The following is a 16,160-nucleotide window of genomic DNA, read 5'->3' on the forward strand; positions in this document are numbered from 1 at the left end:
GGATTTGAGAGACAAAACAGGAAACCCCTGGAGATGCTCCAAGGTGCCCAAAGGTGGGTCACCAGGGCAACTGTTCTCCTGTTGGGTGTACCTGCTAGATAGACTAATTAATTAACCTTATAAAAATTGCAGAAATCTTATATTTCTTCCATGCATAGCTGTATATGTGCACCTGAAAGCTTTCACTAAAGAACTTTCTTTACATTAGCACTTTAATATTGTTTGGAAAAGCTTTTCTTCTGATTCCAGGCAACACTTTGACCAAACAACACCATGTCAGCTAAACCATAGCACAAAGTGCTTGGAACTTGAACATCTTGAACATTTCCAGGAATGGTGACCACTTCCCCGGGCAACATATTCATCCCTGACCATCCTTTCAGTGCAAAAATTCTTCATGACGTCCTACCTGAACCTCCCTGACTAAGTTTGAGACCATTTCCTCTTGTCCTGTCGTTGGTTGCCTGGGAGAAGAGACAGACTCTCACATGGCTTCAACCTCCTTTGAGGGAGTTTGAGAGAGTGATAAGATCTTCCCTCAAACTCCTTTTCTTTAGGCTAAACCACTGGAGCTCTCTCAGTTGCTCCTCATCAGACCTGTGCTCCAGACCCTTCCCAGCTCTGCTGACCTTCTCTGGGCTTGCTCCACCCCCTCAATGCCTTTCTTGGAGTGAAAGGCCAAAAACTGGACACAGGATTTGACATGTGGCCTCACCAGTGCCCAGTACAGGAGGACAATCCCTGCCCTGGTCCTGCTGCCACACTATTGCTGATCCAGGCCAGGTGCTACTGGCCTCCCTGGCCCCTGGGATCACCTGGCTCATGTTCAGCTGCTGTTGACCAGTATCTCCAGCTGCTTTTCCTCTGGGCACCTTTCCAACCACTCTTCCCCCAGCCTGCAGCTCTGCCTGGGGTTGTTGTGACACAATGGCAGGACCTGGCACTTGACCTTGTTGAGACTCTGACCTCAGCCCATTGCTCCAACATGTCTAGATCCCTCTGCAGAGCCTTCCTATCCTCCTAAATATCAACACTCCTCCCCAGCTCAGTGTTGTCTGAAAACTGGAAACATTTGCCCCTTTTAGACAAGTGAATTCCTTCTTTCTCCAATAGGGCTGGTGCCATATAACCTATCCCATGATCAAAAAGGCGAACATTTCTTCAATGACAACAACCTTTAAGCCATGTAGTGATCAGGTGGGTTCTCCTGGACCTTTCAGCATTCTTTCCTGTTACCAAAAGGATTGAGGAAGACCACCTCTGCTCCTGTCCCTTCAACCAGTCATCCCCGTGACCTGAAGTCCTTTTCGATTGCTCTAGAACTTCTTGTCACTGCTGACTTGGACAACCAGAAGTGGTTAATTATTACCAGAAGTGGGTAATAATCAGAGTCCAGGGAGTATCTTAATGCTATCTTATCTGGACCGAGGCAAAAGATTTCCCTGTGGGATGGATCGAGTTTGTGTACAGTCCCCAATTCCTCTTGAAAGAAGTCACCTACAACATTATTCTTCTTTATCAACAGCTGTAAATGTGAAATTCCATCAAAAATTCACACTTATCTTTCAAGTTATTATTCCCGCACATTAAGGAAAAAGCTATAAATAAGTGGTGAGGTTCTGAGTGCCTTATTTTTTCCTCACGTTAAAAAAAAAAAAACAAAGCAGTAGATAGAAATCATGAATATATTCCCATTTTCAAGAATTCTGATTCTAAAAAGTGACTTCATTTTATCCTTTGACTCAACTCTGCATATTCCCATTCATGGAGCAGGATAACAAGGTAAGCCCCACCACAAATAAGAATGGTCAGAGGAGATTTAATTAAAATACATCAAAGTTCAGCTACACCACAGAAAGCATCAGATCTTGATGGCAGGTCAGATAGTAGAGTCAACAGCATTCTTGGAGTCACTTTAGATATTTATACAATATTATTAGAATACATCCAAGGTGTGCTATAAAGAGTTCTGTGGCCATCTTGAGTTGGAACCTAACCCACTGGGGGGAAATGCAGTTGCCAATATTTAAACTTCCTGAATAAAGACTTTAATCAATTTGGATAAAATTCAAGTAAAGGCAAGCTTTTACTGCTGTTCTTTTTTATGTAACAGATGAAAAGGTTTGATAACTTTCTGAATATTTTAGTTGTCTCTACATAGAAATAAAATGCTCTGTGAACATCTGAATTACAGAATTTAAATGTACCTACCTATCTTAGGGATTTATGAAAAATAGTACAAAATAAGCCCCTGAAGTAATTCAATTTAAAGACCTTTCCATTAGTGGCTCAAGTTAAAATAGTGTAAAATTAATTTATCGCTAAAATTTTTCTGTAACTAGTGGACAAACAGTTTTTATGCACCTGCCTCTAAAAATGTGATTTTAATGATTAAATAAAATACTATTTCTTTCCCCTCTTACATTAACTGACTGATCATTTAAATGTGTGAGAATAAAATTTGATACCAAGTCCATGTTAGAAGCTATCTTAATGTGGGAAAGAATATTGTGAGATACATTCAGCTTTTTACAGTAAAGTATTCAAACAAATGACAGCTGATTTTAATGAGAATCTGGAAAATTGATACAACTATAACTCTGGACTTATGTAGAAAATTTTTGAAATACTATGGAGGAGGAACAATCCTTACATGGAAAAGACCAGTACACTAAGGACCTCTCTCCTCTGAAAGTGCAATTTTTGAGTTCATAACTACTTTGCAAACCTACGAGTGCAGCCATTGCGCAGTTTGTAAAATATACCAACATTATGTCTTTGAAAACTTGGTGTGTTTTTCATCATCCTGTTGCCTCCAATATGTCTTATTCCTAGTACTGGAAAAGGGAAGGAAAGAAAAGAAAAAGGAAATCCACCACAAAGAACTGGAACTAAGAAGATCCAAAAATTTAAGCCATGCAAAGCACCTGAAATTGCAAACCCTACCACTCTGCAGAGTGAAATGTTCTATCCAAAGCATGTTTTCCTGCTGGCTATCAGAAATTTGTGAGCTTCTTCTGTACTTCTAGAGGAGATGAAATATAGTAATTTTTCCCCACACAGAGAAATCACTATCTATCCATTGCAGCTGTCTGTCCTGAAAAGGAAATTTCCTGGAGGTACTGAAGATAGATGAAATTATTAGCTGTAAAGACATGACCTGCAGATACAGTATATGAAAACAATTTGGCTATGGTGGTCATATACTGATAAAGCACAATCATCCAGTTGGACTGCAAAAAGGTGCAGTCAGAAGAATTCTTCGAGATTGGATGTGATTCAGAATATTTTATTTTGAGACTGGACAGGACACAGGGTGAAATAGATGCTCCTGTTCCAGCAAGACTGCAGATCCTCTCTTATTTTCAGTGCATAATAAAAAAGAGATAATAACAAACCCATGAGAACCGACAGAGAAAGAGGAAATTTGGCAGAAAAAAAAATGTGAAATTTGTGCAAGAGAATAAGGGAAGCCACAATAATTTCACTAGCTCTCATATTCTGTGTTCTCAGATGCTAAAGAATAGCAGCTCTGGAGGAAGAAAAGTTATTTAGTTCAACACAGTAGCAGATTTGGGGTACACCACAAGCACCTTGGCTGGCAAGTGAAATTTGCTGATAACTATAAAAATAGTCATGAAAATTCTTTATTTCTTCTTGCAAACAGGAAAGAGAAATCAGAATTTATTCTCTCTTATTGCACAAATAATAAGAAATTCATATAAATAAATAAAAAAATATTTATTCAATAAACTGACTTTAAAATAACTCCTGAGGGAAGCATTAACATATTTATTTATTTTATCATCAAATTCTTGGTTGCTTATTGTTCTCCTTCTTAGGGATTATCTGCAAATTTTCCTTCTCTTTTCAAGTTTAGTAAAAAAATGGTTTTTAGAAGAGCTTCTGGCTACAAAAAGGAATTAGAAAAGAAATCAAAATCTGTTACTGGTCTAGCACTAGCTTGTTGGCTGTAACATGTTTTTAGATATGCTCATCTTCTGGTATTAGTCTTTCATAAATCATTTTAAAAGAATATGGATGAAGATGTATTTCTACCATTTATCTCCAACAGTTTCACTGGAAGGAATGGCAAAGACTGCTCCAGTGCACTACTCCAACAGCAGAAGCGGAGGTAGATGTCAGTAAACAGAATTTATGTTTTTTTAGCAAGGAAAGAATACTGTTGGCTCATTTTCAGCTGCCTGGTTTGCAAATGAAAATGGAGAAGTTATATCCACACTCAGAGTGGTGGCACCTTTTGTTTTAATTTCCATAAATAAGTATGTTGTCAGAAGTTGGTCTTTTTAGACTTGCAACCATTGATTTCTTCTGGAAAAAAGAAAATTCTTATTACAAAGAATGAAAAGAACTAGTAAGAAAATGCTATTCAGCACGACCCAGGTTTACATGGATTCATTGGGCATAGCTGGGATGAACTTACCTTTCCCCACAGCAGCCTGGATGGAACTATGTTTTGCATTTACAATGAAAACTGTTGATAACACAGGCATCTTTTAGCTGTTGCTGAGTAGCAGTGACACAAACTCAAGGCCTTCTCTGCTTCCCATGCTGCTCCATCAGCAGCAGACTGGGAGGGGACACAGTGCAACAGCTGACCCCAGCTGAACAAAGGGATATCCCAGAGCATGACCTAATGCTTATCAGTAAAAGCTGTGGGGGAGGATGAAAGGGGGACATCTGGAGTAAAAGTGCTGGTCTTTCCAAGTAACTGTTGCTCATGAATGAGCCCAGCTTTCCTGGAAATGGTTGAACACCTGCCTGCCCTTGGGGACTAGTGAATGAATTCCTTCTTGGCTTTGCTTGCATGAGCAGGTTTGTTCTACCTGTTAAACTGTCATTATCTCAACCCACCAGTTTTGTCATCTTTGCTCTTATGGTTCTTTTGCTTATTGCACTGGGAAGGTAGGGATGGGGCAGAGGGCAGCTGCTGAGAAAGCAGCTGTGTGGGGCTGAGCTGCCTGCCATCATTAACCCACAACAACTGTCTAGAAAGTATTCCCACCTGCCTTGCCAAGCATCTTGAGATGCAAAATATTTCCAGTGAAATGCATTGACTGTTCTTTACAAGAGCATCTCTCAAGAGTTAAGCTTTACAGCACAATACCCAATGTCAAGGCTGCATTTACTTAATCTGCAACAGGATTTAGAGATTTTCGCACCATCACTAACTGTAGTGTGAGAAAGAACTAAGATCACTCTGGGCATACATTTTTATTTTTCCTTAAATCAGCAAGTGAAAAATAAACCAATTTTTTGCTCAAATATCAGCTAAAATAATAGCAGCCAAAACAAACATTCAAATATGTATCAGGTACCAAGAATTTGTATCTTTTCCAATGTACAAAAAACTATGAAGACATACATTGCCTGTTTCTAATATTTATTATATAGCAATCAATTCAAAGCAAATGAAGCCAAAGCTAATAGGACCTTGTGCAGCTGTAAGTGTTCATTTGAATGAGCTCTCCTTCAGATTTCAGTATTTTAAATTGCTTGTGATCAGCAGAGAAAAAATATATAATCTTACAAAAGAAGAGTTACTGTTTCATAAATAATATGCTATTATCAAGAATATCAAGACCTTTCATGAGCTGTGTTTTGAAGAGATAGAATGATTTCTTTTAAGAAAAGAACATATGAAAAAGATGGTGAGAATGTTAGAAAACTGTGTTTTGTTGAATGGGAGAGGAAATTTCCTACCTTAGAAAACCTAACTACACTGACTCAAGTTCTAGTTTTGGTATTGATTTCACTAGAGTCTTGGTAAAATGCCTCGTCATTTCTCTAAGTTTGCTTTTGTATTTATTTGTTTGCTTAAATTAAGTACACTTTGAAGAGTACCTGAACTGTTATCAGCAGTACAAGGAGGAAGCCAAAAACCAAAGCTGAGGTACTAGCTCACTAACTTCTAACCAACTCACCTACACTTCTAAAAAGCTTATGCTTTCAACAATGAAATCACATCTTGATTTATTATCCATTATTTCCAAGAAAAACAGTACTGCTACACATCAAACACTTGATCACCTTTCAAAAATCTTTCCTTTCCTGAGATCCTGGGACACCGTGCTTGCAATCCATCCTTATGGCTGCAAAGTCTGTTGTATATTAAATTTATAAGGATTACTCATTGGGAAAGTTTTGCCATATTTTCACTATCCACTTGCAGGTAATATTGTTTAATATTCTTTCAACTGGAAAAGATTTCTTCAGAAGAGATTTGGACACAGTCTTTAAAATTCAAATGCTCAAGCTCACAAACAAAAGATTGATCAGGTTGCTCCTCCAAGTCCCATAAGAAAATTTCAGGGAAGGGCCATAACTGATCTAGGCACAGAATATCATGATATAGGTAGTTTAAATTTCATCATCAGAAGTTTTACCAGTTCACGTTTTTGCCAAATCAGGCGTTGATGCCAGTATATGAGACAGATCTCTGAGGTACATATTCCTAACATGCTCTTAGAGACAAACTCCACTACCTCCTAATGTATATAAAACTATTCTTTCAAAAGTATGTTAGGAAAATGAAAAGGCAAAAGAATCCATAAAGTGTTAAAATCTGACTTATCTAGGCCTAAATCGTCAAGGAAAAACTGACAAATGATGACTGATGGAAAAAAATACAGCAAGGTCCATTTGGCATTTTTATTCTCTCATGTGGGGTAATTTTCTTTCATTTATCTAGAATTAGGTTTGCTATTCCTCAGCCATGCTCTTCTCTTCTGTTCTGACTTAAGGTTTTCAAGTATATAATGAAGTGATTGAAAAGAGTTGACAGCCTTCTTATTGTCATTCAAAGTTATCAAGCACAAAATCCAAATACATGTTATTTTTTAAAAAATAAAAGGCTATTAATTTTTTGTTAAGGATGGTCAGTTTTTATCTACCAAAAATAAACTTAACATACTATTTAAAATATATGACAAGTGACCACCACAGAGAGTAAACAGATACAAATTCTACACCAAGAGAGGGTTTGAAGCAGTATAAGCAAAAATCAAGGCTGTATAAGCCTTGAAATGACTTAAATGTAGAGGAGTAAAAGTGGAGTGACTGATGACCCAGAGGTAAGGAGGGAGTAAAGGGAAAAAAATTGGGAAACTGAGTAAGCAGGGAGAAATGGCCACTGAGATTGCAAGAGCATTAGGAGTCAAAGGTGGCTGGGAAATATAAAGTGGTTTGTTACGTTGTCTGGAGAAGATGATTTGAAAAGGTCAGCAGGGTTTTCAGTGAGCTAGCAGTAGAAACACAACTTTCTCCATTCTGCCAACTCACTTCCTATCCAGAAGTGTCATTTCTCCATCCATTCCCTAAATAGGACTTGCATTTCTGTCCATCCTTTCCATGTCCTCATCATCTACAATAACCTAAATCTGTCACAATCACCCTGGAAAACAGCTTTCCAGGGGAAATGGCAGTGCTGAAATAAAGACCAGAAAGAATTCTCAGAAAGTGCAGCTTTAACCTCTTCCCATGGTTAGAAGAAGGTATGATGACTCCTAAGGCTTTCAACAGGTAGGAGGAGGTGGAGCAGGCAGCACTACCTCCCTCCTCTCCTCTGTGCCCTCTCCCCATATCCTTCCTTCCATCCCACACATCGTGAGCTCTCCTGCAGAGGTAAGGAGCACCAACTGCAGACATTTGTAGAACATGAAGGATAGGGTTGTCTCTTCAGGTTGGAATAGAGCAGCTTCAGTTCCTCTTTTAACAGCAGGGGAACAGGAATCAAGCTGAGCATCCCAGGCCATTTATTCCTAAAAAGAGTAAATCATTGCAGTGGCAAAGAATTTCTGAAAGCATTAAGTGTAAATAAACCCCGTGTTTATTAGCATGCAATGCTAATATGTATATTATTAAAATTAAGTCCAGAAATGCAAAAGAAGAAAACCTAAACACTGTTTACTTGATGTATGCCTTTACTACACTGTGCAGCTTGTTCAACCAGACAGAGAGGAATATGGAATAAGGTTGGGTAAATACCTGTATTTTCACTTCCTCATAGAAAGTTTTGCATGTACTTTTTACATTTGCTGCCATTGACCAAGAGGGGGGGAAAAAAAAAAAAAAGAAAGAAAGAAAGAAGAAAAAAAAAGCTTCTGTTTTACACTTTTCTCCAAACCAGTTAATGAACTTCTTCCACTAAATTAAGATTAATTCTCCAATCAAAATGTATTGATTTTAAGAATATAATAATTAACAAGGTGAAACAGCACTTAAGATATAGAATATATGGAATATAGAAGTTATCCTTTGTTTTCTTGACTACCACTAATCAAACCTCAAAATTAAAGTACACCAATCCTTCGCAAGCTTAGAGTATGTTCCAGGGCTCTATTAAACACAAAAAAATTACTGCTCAACTCCTTCTGCAGCATTTCTGTTCTTTCAAAATCTTGTACTTGAAGCAGGAATTCAGTAAATAAAATTTCACTGCCTCAGAAACTTAGAATGTTTTAGATGGAAAAAAATAAGTGAATATGTTATTAAATGAAGATTGCTATCAGTAATAAAAGCTAACAGAGCTACTAATACTTCTTTTCTAGGTTAACTAAGGTATTTCTGGATTGCATGACTGGAGAGCAAAAGAAAACAAAGAGTTTTATTATGCTAATTGAGCAGGGCTGAAGAAATCTGTGAATTTAAATTTTTCAGAAGACTTAGACTGTTTGACTTTATAAAAATACTGACCTCTAGATTTAAAACACTAAATACAGAAGTAAATAATCCACAGTAACAGCTAAAATTTATGAGCAACTAAAACCATATAAGCATTAGCCTATTTGTGAGCTTTTCTTATCTTACTCGACAACAGACTTTTCAATCTTTACATATTTGGGGTTCTAAAATTGTTTTTGGCTAATAGTGTCTCATTGACTACATCACAACACAATAAAACAGCTTTACTATATACATATTAGAAAGAAGTTGGGGTTTTTGTCTCTAAAAAAAGCTTTTAGCTCCCACTTAAAGTATTTTTCTAAAGCCTTAGCACACCACAAATGTTACACAGACTACATTTAAAAAGTGCAATCTGACTGTAACAGATTGCAAAATGTTAATTTTATCTTAGTCATAGTTGCAGTGGGTTGTAATAAGAAAGCTTTTACTTCTGGTCTGCCTTATTCAGTCATTTTGATTTTTATATACCTAAGAAAACCCTATTATTCTCACTTTGTTCTTCCAAAAACAGCATGAATTTAACCATGCTTTGAAGCTTTCTAAGGTTCTTCCTGTAAGCAAGACATCTGGGAATCTCTAATCAAAACTCTCAGTGACTTGGGCTACCATCATACACAGAATTGGGACTGAACAGGACTATGAGGAAATAAGTATTTAAGGAAAAGAAAACCGAGATGAATCAAGAAAAAAGTTGGTTAGATTTTCTGAAGCTATTTTCTTAAGCTGTCAACTACAGCAGCATCACTTCCAATATTCCCCTTTTTTTTCTTGCAACTGAAATAAACAAATCTCAGCAGAACAGTCAGTAGGATGATATAAAGGTCAGTATTTGCACAACTTCTTTGAGCCATAACTTTGGAGCTCCACAGATTGTTGATGCCGTAGGCAAAGCTGTTTCAAAGTGTAAAGTATAGGCCTACATCCACATGTTCAGAATAACGGATCCCTAAAAGGTTTAAGTATATTAAATCTGGATGACTGGACCAGAATAAACACATTTCAAAGTGCTCATGTATGTCCTTAAATGTTCCATTAAGGAGACAATGCAGAAGCGACTATAACTTCCATTATAGCAACATTTGCTACCTACTTAGACTCTGATTATCTGACTTAGGCAAAAAAAGATTCTGGTTAAAGATAACGACATTATTATCAGAACCAAAAAAAAAAATTGCTTTGACCACTACAATAATTGCTTTTTGAACTAGTACTAATTAGGTAGTCCATATTTGCTTTATTTTCTGAATTAGAACAACAGTACTGATGCTGAACAAACAGGGTTTAGGAAAGAACTTAATTACTGTCTATTAATACAGTATCAGACCTCTCTCTAGTTTGGCAAACAAAGCAGTGACAGAAAGATGTAGTTTAATAAACTCAGCTGAGGAAAAATGTGAAGGTTTTTAACTCAACCATTGCAGTAATTTACCAGGAGATGTGGATGACTGCTCATATGTGGAAATTAGAAACCACTCTTGGTTGGTTTGGTTTGATCTGGGATTTTTTAATTATTATTTTTGAGAGAGTTGTGTTACAGTTGAAGCAGAAAATAAGCCAGAAAGCTTAAAAGATGACTTTATAGAGCAGGTCTGACTGGATGACCAGAGCAGCATCTTCTGACCTTTCACTGAACCAACTATACTAATTCTATGCATATCTCAGAGACAACATACTTTTGAATTTTCAAAGTCAGCTGCAGGGTTGCCATACCACATGCTAGAGTTGTAATTGTTTCTGTATAAACATTTCATATAACATTTTAATATCCGAGCAATATTTGTGCACTTGGTTTGGGGGCTCTTTTTAATATTAACATTTTTGGCAAAAAAAAATGAATTCCTGGCAAAATGTTTGCCAGTGATATCTAGATTAAACGGGAAGGTGGAGACCATCCTCTTAGAAGTTCATGGATGTCCACACCTCAGTAATTGCTACACAGCTTTCTCTGCTGTTAAATCTAGTATCCCCTGCTGTTAGATGGATATCCCACACATTTCTAGCCCAAATTACTGCCAAAATACCCTGGGAAATGTGCATCAAAATACTGTGAAATTGCCACAGACTTGAAAGAAGCAAGGTTACCCTTAGAGAGCCCAAGAAGAAAGGCAAAATTGGAGATAGTGCTGTTTGGGTCAGGAACCCAGCAGATCTGAAAACGCTAAATAAAACTACCTCTTGTCAAAATTTCTCCACTGACAGACAGTATTTCATATCACCCATGTTATCCTGCAGGGCCTCATTTTTACACTGAGAGGATATGGTTGCATTAAGGGTTGAAAGTCAGACACCACTTCCTAGGATTCAGGTTTACTTATATGAATAAAGATTGTGGCAATACAACCATCAAAACCAAGACATTTGAACGTGCAGGAGTTAGAAAATGCACATCTTTAACTGTGGATTTTTATTGACATAAGAAATATGGCTAAGAAAAATAAAGTTGATCAACACAAATTGAAAACAGGACCAGGAAAATCAGGGCATTACATAGTCAGTAGTACTGAGAGAAGTTACTGATTGAAAAAAAGTACCAGCAGGTAAAAAACAATCACATAGGAAGAGCTGAACTTCAGCATGTCATTGGTGAAAGGTTCTCCTGCCATGGCTGCATCCAATGACTGTGACTATAACACTCACAGCTTAGACACCAGTGCTGGCAGAAGCTGTATCATAAACAGAGCTGCTCTGTTAAGTACTTCAATCTTTTTCCATGCCATAATGTAAACAACTGTTGTACTATTCCTTGGCACCATTTTGTAAAATTGGAAAGTCATGATGATACCATCTAAGTTTGTGAAGTATGAATACTAAATCATGCAAAATAGCTATCAGGATGAGGGTAAACCCAGGTCAAAGAATGAACCCAGGCAGAGTCAGACTGGCAAGCTTGGGAAACCAGAGCTGTAAAAGACACAACATGAAATATATTCTACATGCATGAGAAGCTGGTACACTGCAAACCTGGAAGTGTTCCAGTGTTCACAAGTAGCAGAAGAGTGAAGACTTTCTTATAGATGTAGATTTCATGCCTTCCCCATGAATATACATGATTATTTCACAGATCCAGTCTACAAATTACGCTGTTATTGGAAATGATCATGTCAGTGTGGTAAAAAAAATATTCAACATAACAGAGATCTATCCTAATACTTTAAATTTGTAGCCTGCAAATATGCATTTCAACGTTGATTTATTTGGATAGTTTCTTAAATTCTAAAAAATATATATTTGACAGTTTATAGAAGAAAACTGTAATTAAGGATGAAAATACTGAGTGAAGCAAACAACTTCAGAGGTTTTCACCTCAGCTCAGAGGCTTTCTAGATCCTGAGAATGAAGAATCCTTTCTCTACTCTTACTCCATACATACATTTCTTATGTGTTGAGAAATGAGTTAATAAAACTCAAGTGTGATTTTTGACACCACTGTTAAAAATTATTGTGCTTAACTGAGGGTGCAGGTCCTAATTGTGGCACTACAGCCTCTAAATTGTGGCCAAGAAAATTACGAAGACAAATCATAATGGCATAAAATATATTCGGGTTTACTGAGCCATACTTTAATTTTTTGAAGTAAGTGTAGAGTTATGATAGCAGAATGACCTGAAAGAAAAAGAAATATCAGCAGGGAATGTATTTTATAGTAAATGCTGTTGCAAAGTACAATAGGCTTTCTGGAACTGAATACCTAAAAAGTTTGTTTCTACAATTTAATAGTGTTCACATTTTTCTTAACATTTTTTGATGATTTTTTAAAGTGACATTTGTACATACTTTAGAAGCTGAGATGTTGCCCAAAGTTTCAAATGATACAGAACATTCCAGGGATTGTAGGACTACAAAGTCACCCTGTATGTCCTTGGTCACCACAAGGTCTTACTCCACATAGGTGACCAAGGATCATGCTGGACTTGTCCAATCTATTTCATATTCTATTCTTGTGGTTTTTAATTGGTTACTGTAAAGTAGGAAAGAGCCTGTCCCTTATGTACACTTGTACTAAACTTATGATTCAAGTGTAGGAAACAACAGGTATTAAGCATCTGGAACTATGAACTATTTAGCCAATGAACATTAATTCCTTTGGTTGAAAAATCTTTAAATAGTGAAAAGTTTTAAATTAGCTTGGGACCCCCATCATCACGATGGCCAGGGTGAAGGAAAACCAGCTGGACACTATTGGATCCATGGGTGGTGCCTATCTTCTGCTTAACCTGTCTCTGTCTCATCCTCTCTCTCTCTCCCTGCCCTCTCTTTTCTATTTCATTCTATGTCTCCACCTCACATCTAAGAGCTAAAAAAAAATCTGTATTATTGACTTCAGCATACGATCATGTTTGCACCTTAATTTGGGTAGAGACATCTCTCAATTATTGGATCTTAACAACTCTTATTTTTGTATGACTAATTTTCATCCTTCCCTGATTTTTCGTGTGGTGACAGAAGTAATGAACTAAAAAGGGAGAGGCCATCTGCTCAAGTTATTCAGCATAATCACCCATACCATTAAATTGTGAGCTTTGCTCCTGACATAGGACAGGTCTGAGGCAATGCCCAGGCATGGTCAGGGATTAGCATCAGCAACAGGCACTTTGCATGCAACTGTGTTCCAGGGGAAGTTGGGATTGTTGCTGAAAGGATGCAAGCTGTGCTGCACCACTTAACCTCTAGGGCCAAAAAATGGTCCTGGACACTTCATAATTACTAACAGAGATGTAGTTTTAAGAGCTATAGGAGGGATTTTAATTGCTCTACTTGTCACCAAGGCCAATTATGTATTGTGTCTTCAAAGTGTTACTTTGAGAAGTTCTCTGTAACAACATATAATATTTTTGCCTTTGGTTGCACCTTTTTTACTCTCATAGAATTACTTTTGTGCCAGCATTAAAGCTTAACACTGCTGGAGACCTTTAATTTTTCTCCTAAGTAAATTAAAGGGACATCTCATATCTTTTTAATTGCTTATATTTGCAGGTGGAAAAAAGGTATGAGCAGGTTTTAAACTGGCATTAATTCACAGAAATGGAAAAATATCAGTGTGAGCTGTGAAAGTGAAATTCATGGATATTCTCCGTGATATATATATGAATTATATAGATCAATATTATTTAAAAGGTCAAATCAGATGATCTGATAAAGACCTGCATTTATTATACCCCTTGATTTAAGGAAGAAAATGCAATCATAGTTATCAGATTATAGTTGCATGCCAGAAGCAAAGGTTGCTATGGTTTTGAGAGAAAGAAATCACAGTATTTTGAAAAATTCTTTCAAAATATTGATAATTGGTATTTTAGATGCAACTTAGTTTGTGTGTCAAGTTTAAATTTCAGCTACCACAAATTTATGTAATTAAAATTTGCTAAATATAAGTAAAAATGTAAGAAACTTGCTTTTAAATAGGCATATTATTTCAACATAATATTGCTAACTAGCTAAAGATACCCCAGCCATCCATTTAAAATAAACACATATCCATGTCCTCTTTCTCTTCTACCTATCCAACCCCACATGTTCCTATATTTTATTTCAACCTGGTTCTGAGGTCAGAAAAAAATTAACACTCAATATTTTGTGGCCTTCAGAAATTACTACCCTTACAATACACAAAGTTTATACCTACTCATGTTAATTTTGGAACTCTTTTCCTGAAAAAAACAACTTAGAAAACAGAAGAGTCAGGAGAGGAGTTAATGGCTGGGGAGAAAGGAGAACTTTACTTTGCAGGCTTAAGAGCATGAAGAACATTGACAGAAATTTCATAAAAGACAATGTCTCAAATGAAATTAAAATTAAAATTTGCAAGCCATTACATCAAATCCTATAATCAAATAGTCTGGTTTTCCTGAGAACTTACATGAACCTGGTCTTTTTCACTTCAGTGCTATATTTACAAGTGCAATGGTCAGTTTTAAACTTTTTCTTCATAGTTTCCAAGCTTTCAGAATGTCCAAAAAGATTATTTGTAAAATTGTGCATCCAGTCTCTTTTCTAAGAATTTTATCACTATGCTTTTCATTTTAATGGTGATCACATGGTAAACATTCTAATGGTAAACACCACTCTTGTTTCTGAGAAAAGGAGTTATGAAGTCCTATAGGATATACTTCAGTGCTCTTTGGATATTGGTGGAGGCATTAAAATGGTTGCAAAATAAATGTTGAATATTTGTACAGCTTCCGGGAATACCAGAACACAAGACACATCCTTTCCATAGGTAGCATACACATCCTTATTTTTTTAAAGTAAGCAATTTAAATTAATTTAGGTTGTAATTAGGATAGCAACTTAAAAATACACATAAATAGAAATATTTCAAAAATTATTCGAGAGGGTGTATATGTCCGGGTTTGACCCAGTGTAGGACAGCCAGCATGTTAGCATGGGTCTGAATGTTTGAAGTTGAGTGTAAAATTGAATACTGTCAAGAATAGTCTGCTTTTCTATTACATCTATTCATTCTTAATGTGTTTTGTAATTATTAATGGCCTTACTCTGCTTAATCTTAAAAAAACATTCTGAGGATGTAATCTGCCTTCAGAGATAATTAATAAAGAATCTTAAACTAAGTTTCTCTCTGTCAGAAAAAGCCCTACAGTCTGGATAAACCTAATTCAACATTCTACAGAAGTTAAATCTATGTCTTTTAAAAGAAATCCACATAGATAACATGCAGATAAGGAGCAAATACACTTCATATGATTAGAGTCCTTATAATCTTTAAAGTCCTTATAATCACAACTAAGTGATCTACAACCAAAACTGCCTCCTGTAAAGGTCAGCCTTTACAGGAAAGTGATATAAATTTAGCTGTGTAAGAAATATGGTGGAGTCTTTCTCAGGGAGAAAAGGGTATTTGAGTTTCTCTGGAGCTCTTCATTGCCCCCCACCTCTCAGGGCATATATGATTTCCTCCCTCTATTTCAGGACTACAGAATTTTTTTTTTAACTTCTTTTTTTTCCTGTTCTTTCAACCATTTTTTAGAAATATTCTAGTCACATCACCACAAGATGGAAGAGCCAAGCAGAACATTTCACTCACGATAAGTATGGAAAACAACAGTCCTACAATTTGTAGAAATTTAGCCCTATTTTCATTTTATATAAAATTCAATGGTGGAATCATTCTAGATATAAAAAAACAAAATAGAAATATATATATATATCACCTAAAAAGTTTTGTTAAACTGCAAGAGATAAGGACTTGTAGTTTTCTTGAAACCAAAATTCCGTCAGTCATTCAGTACATATAACGACATTTGCAAAAAGCTACACTAATTTTATCTTTTACAAAGGGAATGAATGCCATTGCTGAACTCATTCTGTCAATTATAGGACTGCAACAGGACTTGAGATTCAGTCTTTTATATAACACGATTGTATGGCTCAAAAAGTTTTTGGGCATTAAACAAGTTTCTTAGTGGAAACTAAGTTAAAGTAAACTTAATAAACAT

General features: G+C 36.3%; 1 protein-coding gene across 11 annotated transcripts in view; it reads right to left on the reverse strand.

The window, feature by feature from the left end:
- DMD (dystrophin) overlaps window positions 1–16,160 on the reverse strand; it is a 990,047-nt gene that overhangs the window by 347,260 nt on the left and 626,627 nt on the right. The gene's annotated exons all lie outside the window — the stretch shown is intronic.

The sequence above is a fragment of the Chamaea fasciata genome, unplaced genomic scaffold, assembly GCF_029207755.1.
Source record: "Chamaea fasciata isolate MVZ Bird 193981 ecotype frontalis unplaced genomic scaffold, bChaFas1.0.hap1 SCAF_2, whole genome shotgun sequence".
In the NCBI taxonomy this organism is placed as follows: domain Eukaryota; kingdom Metazoa; phylum Chordata; class Aves; order Passeriformes; family Sylviidae; genus Chamaea; species Chamaea fasciata.